The sequence below is a fragment of the Monodon monoceros genome, unplaced genomic scaffold (assembly GCF_005190385.1).
Source record: "Monodon monoceros isolate NGI ecotype Baffin Bay Population unplaced genomic scaffold, NGI_Narwhal_1 Super_Scaffold_1, whole genome shotgun sequence".
Classification (NCBI taxonomy): Eukaryota; Metazoa; Chordata; class Mammalia; order Artiodactyla; family Monodontidae; genus Monodon; species Monodon monoceros.
Window position 1 is genome coordinate 79,313,537 of NW_021703765.1, and position 6,000 is coordinate 79,319,536.

The 6,000-nt window shown below is 46.6% G+C and overlaps 1 protein-coding gene across 7 annotated transcripts in view; it reads right to left on the reverse strand.

Annotated features, from left to right (window-relative positions):
* The window catches only part of KDM2B (lysine demethylase 2B), a 124,151-nt gene that overhangs the window by 106,877 nt on the left and 11,274 nt on the right, over positions 1–6,000 (reverse strand). The gene's annotated exons all lie outside the window — the stretch shown is intronic.

Below are 6,000 nucleotides of genomic sequence, written 5' to 3' on the forward strand. Positions count from 1 at the left end.
ACAAAAAGACAGCCTGCAGACTGGGAGAAAATATTCACAAACGATGAGACCAGCAAGGGCTTAATTTCCAAAATATACAAACAATTCATACAACTCAATATCAAAACAAACAAACAAAAAAAAAAAAAACAATCAAAAAATGGGCAGAAGGGCTTCCCTGGTGGCGCAGTGGTTGAGAGTCCGCCTGCCGATGCAGGGGACACGGGTTCGTGGCCCGGTCTGGGAAGATCCCACATGCCACGGAGCGGCTGGGCCCGTGAGCCATGGCCGCTAAGCCCGCGCGTCCGGAGCCTGTGCTCCGCAACGGGAGAGGCCACAACAGTGAGAGGCCCGCATACTGCAAAAAAAGAATGGCCAGAATAGAAAAGTCTATAAATAATAAATGCTGGAGAGGGTGTGGAGAAAAGGGAACCCTCCTACACCATTGGTAGGAATGTAAATTGGTGTAGTCACTGTGGAGAACAATATGGAGGTTCCTTAAAATACTAAAAATAGGGACTTCCCTGGTGGCTCAGTGGTTAAGAATCCACCTGCCAATGCGGGGGACATGGTTTCAATCCCTGGTCCAGGAAGACCGCACATGCCGCGGAGCAACCAAGCCCATGTGCCACAACTACTGAGCCTGTGCTCTAGAGCCCGGAAGCCACAACTACTGAGCCCATATGCCACAGCTACTGAAGCCTGCATACCTATAGCCCGTGCTCCGCAACAAAAGAAGCCACCTCAATGAGAAGCCCACGCACCACAATGAAGAGTAGCCCCCACTCCCTGCAACTATTGAGAAAGCCCGCACGCAACAAAGACCCAATGCAGCCAATTTATTTATTTATTTATTTTAAAAAAGAAAAAAATCTTTAAAAAAAAAAGGGACTTCCCTGGTGGCACAGTGGTTAAGAATCCGCCTGCCAATGCAGGGGACACGGGTTTGAGCCCTGGTCCAGGAAGATCCCACATGCCGTGGAGCAACAAGCCTGTGCGCCACAACTACTGAGCCTGTGCTCTAGAGCCCATGAGCCACAACTACTGAGTCCACGTGCCGCAACTACTGAAGCCCACGTGCTCTAGAGCCCGTGCTCTGCAACAAGAGAAGTCACTGGAATGAGAAGCCCGTGCACCGCAACGAAGAGTAGCCCTGCTTGCTGCAACTAGAGAAAGCCCACGCGCATCAACGAAGACCTAACACAGCCAAAAAATAAATTAATTTAAAAAAAACCAAACACTAAAAATAGAGTTACCATATGATCCAGCAATCCCACTCCTAGGCATATATCCCGAAAAGACAGAAAGCTCTATTTAGAAAAGATACATGTACCCCAATGTTCACAGGAGCACTATTTACAATAGCCAAGACATGGAAATAACCTCAGGGTCCATCAGCTAATGAATGGATAAATATGTGGGGTGTGTGTGTGTGTGTGTGTGTGTGTATGTGTGTGTTATATATATACATATATATATTATATATACGCACACACAACGGAATATTACTCAGCCATTAAAAAGAATGAAATAATGCCATTTGCAGCAACATGGATGGACCTAGAAATTATTATAGTAAGTGAAGTAAGTCAAAGACAAATATTATATTATATCAATTATACATGGAATCTTAAAAAAATGATACAAATGAACTTATTTACAAAACAGAAACAGACTCACAGACATAGAAGACAATCTTATGCTTATCAAAGGGTAATGTGGGGGAAGGGATAAATTAGGAATTTGGGATTAATAGATACACAGTACTATATATAAAATAAACAACAAGAACCCACTGTATAGCACAGGGAACTATACTCAATATCTTATAATAGCCTATAATGGAAAAGAATCTGATAGACACAGACACACACACACACACACACACACACACACACACATAGGTATAACTGAATCACTTTGCTGTACACATGAAACTAACACAACGTAAATCAACTATACTTCAATAAAAAAATTTTTTTAAATAAGAAACAACCTTTAAAATAATGAAGAAAAGACTTGATCAAACATTTCATAAAAGAAGATATCCAGGGGCTTCCCTGGTGGCGCAGTGGTTGAGAGTCCGCCTGCCGATGCAGGGGACACGGGTTCGTGCCCCGGTCCAGGAAGATCCCACATGCCGCGGAGCGGCTGGGCCCGTGAGCCATGGCCGCTGAGCCTGTGCATCCGGAGCCTGTGCTCCGCAACGGGAGAGGCCACGACAGTGAGAGGCCCGGGTAAAAAAAAAAAAAAAAAAGAAGATATCCAAATAGCAAATAAACATATGAAATGGAGGTCAATTTCGTCAATCATTAGAAAAATGACAAGTGAAACACAGTGAAATAGAACTATACTCCCATCAGCGTGGAGGCATGACTACAATGAACATGATGAACATACCAACTCTGGGTAAGGATATGGTGCAATCAGAACCAGAACAATCCGCTGGACAATTACTTGACAGGATCTACTAAAACTGAACATATACGTAAATTCTGACCCAAGCAATTCTGCTCTTAAGTATATGCCCAACAGAAATGCATCCATTTGTTCACCAATCATGCCTAGAATGTTCATAGCAGCGCTATGCATACAACCTTAAACTGGCAGTTACCCCAGTGCCCACTAATAGAATGAATAAATCAATTGTGAAATAATCACATAATGGAAAACTATATAGCAATGAAAATAAATCATCTACAACTGCACACAACAATATGGATGAATCTCGTAAACACAAGGTTGAGTGGTAAAACGCCAAAACCAAAAGAGGACAGACACCCTGTATGATTCCACTAACACAAAGTATGAAAACAGGCAAAATTCATCCACACTATTAGAAGAAGCCAGGACAACAGTGGAGGGAGTGACTGGATGGGAATTCAAGGGGGGTTTGACCCTGGGCTTCCAATTACCCTGGTGTGTTCAATTTGTTAAAATTATACAAATTTTCACAACAGGATTACTATATGTGCACTTTTCTATATGCATATTAGACTTCTAGAAAAAAGCTTTCATTTTAAGCGCACAGTGCCAAAGAAATGGAAAGTGCCACTTTTTGTTTTGGTTCTTTAGAGGTGAGGAGCTAAAAACAGAGGCTAGGTGCCGGTCTTCCAGTGGGCAGATAAACAGGGCTGAGAGAAAAAAGCCCAATTTTAGGAGATTAGAGAAGAGTCTGCAGCCCCAGGTTGTGCCCTAATAGCTGGCTGTGCACCACCCGCTTCTCAGACAGTCGCCTCCCGAGATACAGGGCCTGGGGAGGGGACAAGAGGCTGGAAGACAGGCTGAGATCCCCCACTAACTTTGAGGGATGGTCCAGCCTCCCCCATACTCTGCCATCCACAGCAGAACTTTCATTTGTGGGAATTCCCTGGTGGTCTAGTGGTTAGGACTCCACGCTCTCACTGCCGAGGGCGTGGGTTCAATCCCTGGTCGGGGAACTAAGATTCCGCAAGACATGTGGCATGGCCAAAAACAAAAAAGAAATCCCATTTGTGTTAAGGACATGGTTATGTCACCCAGCAACCCTGGGGAGTCACTCCTTCCCCACTCTCGGTCCATATGGTTCAGCTAGGCTGAGTGTGGGGTTTTGCTCCCCATTTTAGCTGCCATGTGGGGAGAAACTTGCCGGAGAATGAAGCAGAAAGAGGAAGCAAAAAAAAAGGGAAGCAAAAATGAAAAGTAGGGGCCAAGATCTTGAGATCTTCTTGGCGCAGCTGGATCTAGAAATGCCTAAGGTCACATCCTAAACCTATTACGTAAACCGTTGAATTCTGTTTTGCTCAGGGCAGATTGAGTTACATTTGTCACTTATGTCACTATGACAAATCTTCCCGTTCGCCACTCTCCAGAAGCCTGTGTGCACTCTCAGTGGGAGTAAACCTACCCGCTGCTAACTGCCATTACAGGCATCCCTCACGGTGCCACACCTTTACAAAGCACTTTCATGTTCACCAATCCGCTCGACCATTACAGGAATGCCAAGAGACATAGGCTGCAGGTATTACCATTCCCACTTTTTTGGGGGTTTTTTTGGCTGCATTGTGCGACATGCAGGATCTTAGTTAGTTCCCCGAACAGGGGTTGAACCCGTGCCCCCTGCACTGGGAGCAAGGAGTCTTAACCACTGGACCACCAGGGAAGTCTCACTATTCCTGCTTTCTTTGCCATCCTAGACTTTTTTGAGAGCCGGCAAGGACGTCAGGACCATCTAATTGAATCCTCTCACTCTCACAATGAGAAGAATGAGGCTCAAGGAAAGAGGCAGCCTGGATACAACCAGAGAATAACAAAACTACAAAGGGCTTGAAAATTCTTCAAAAGCGCGAGGGCAACATTACTGAGACTGTGATGTTCCTGATCCCCAGATTTGAGAATCTGGCTTTAATCCTTGTCCATAAAGAGAACTTCATCGGATCCACATCCTGCCATTAGAATAATAATGGGGACCATTTCGTCATCCGCCATAATGCTAAGCATTCATTCATTCTCTTACAGGATCCTTCTTTGAGGCAGGTTCTGCTCTTAGCTCCATTTTGCAGCTGAGGAGTAGCTTGCCCCAAATCACTCAGCCAAGTAGCAGAGCTGAGTCCCAACAACAAAGGCTGGGGGTGGGTTGAGGCACCAGAGAGAGTCACCTGTGCCAAGATTTGATTTACGGGGTCCATCGCCCCATCTTCTGCTCACAGCTGGAAGGCTGCCTCCTTCTGTTCTGATGTCCACTTCCTTCAGCATTTCTAGAATCCAGCTTTAAAAAAAAAAATCTATCTCCTGAGCAAGCCCTCACCAGTTAACTGAGATCCTTCTGTCAACAGCAGCACCTCCTTATAGCCAACTGGTCCTCCTTCTTCGTTTTCTTTTTTTCCACCACATGTCATGCGGGATCTTAGTTCCCCAAACCAGGGATGGAACCTGCGCCCGCTGCAGTGGAAGTGCTGAGTCTTAATCACTGGACCGCCAAGGAAGTCCCTGGTTCTCCCTTCTGAGTTAACACATCTCTGGGTCAATATTCAGGCTGGGGACTTCCCTGGTGGTGCAGTGGTTAAGAATCCGCCTGCCAATGCAGGGGACATGGGTTCGAGCCCTGGTCCGAGAAGATCCCACATGCCGCGGAGCAACTGAGTCCATGCACCACAACTACTGAGCCTGTGCGCTAGAGCCCGCGAGCCACAACTACTGAGCCCATGCGCCACAACTACTGAAGCCCGCATGCCTAGAACCCGTGCTCCGCAACAAGAGAAGCCACTGCAATGAGAAGCCCATGCACCGCAACGAAGAGTAGCCCCCACTCGCGGAAACAAGAGAAAGCCACGGGCAGCAACAAAGACCCAACACAGCCAAAAATTAATTAATTAATTTTATAAATAATAATAATAGGGCTTCCCTGGTGGCGCGGTGGTTGAGAGTCCACCTGCCGATGCAGGGGACACGGGTTCGTGCCCCGGTCTGGGAAGATCCCACATGCCGCGGAGCGGCTGGGCCCGTGAGCCATGGCCGCTGGGCCTGCGCGTCCGGAGCCTGTGCAGAGGCCCGCGCAAAAAATAAAATAAAATAATAATAATAATAATAATTCAGGCTGGATCTCTGCACACCCACTGGTCAGCAGCCTTCATTCTCCATACAACCACAAGAGTCAGCTTTTATAGAGCTTAAATCAGATCACGTTACTTCACACCCACCAGGATGGCTAGTATCAAAAAGACAGACAGAAAAATAAAATAAAATAAAATAAAATAAAATAAAATAAAATAAAATAAAAAAGACAGACAGGGCTTCCCTGGTGGCGCAGTGGTTGGGAGTCCGCCTGCCAATGCAGGGGACACGGGTTCAGGCCCCGGTCCGGGAAGATCCCACATGCCGCAGAGCGGCTGGGCCTGTGAACCATGGCCGCTGAGCCTGCGCGTCCGGAGCCTGTGCTCTGCAACGGGAGAGGCCACAACAGTGAGAGGCCCGCGTACCACAAAAAAAAAGACAAACACACACACACACACACACACACACACACACACACACACACACACA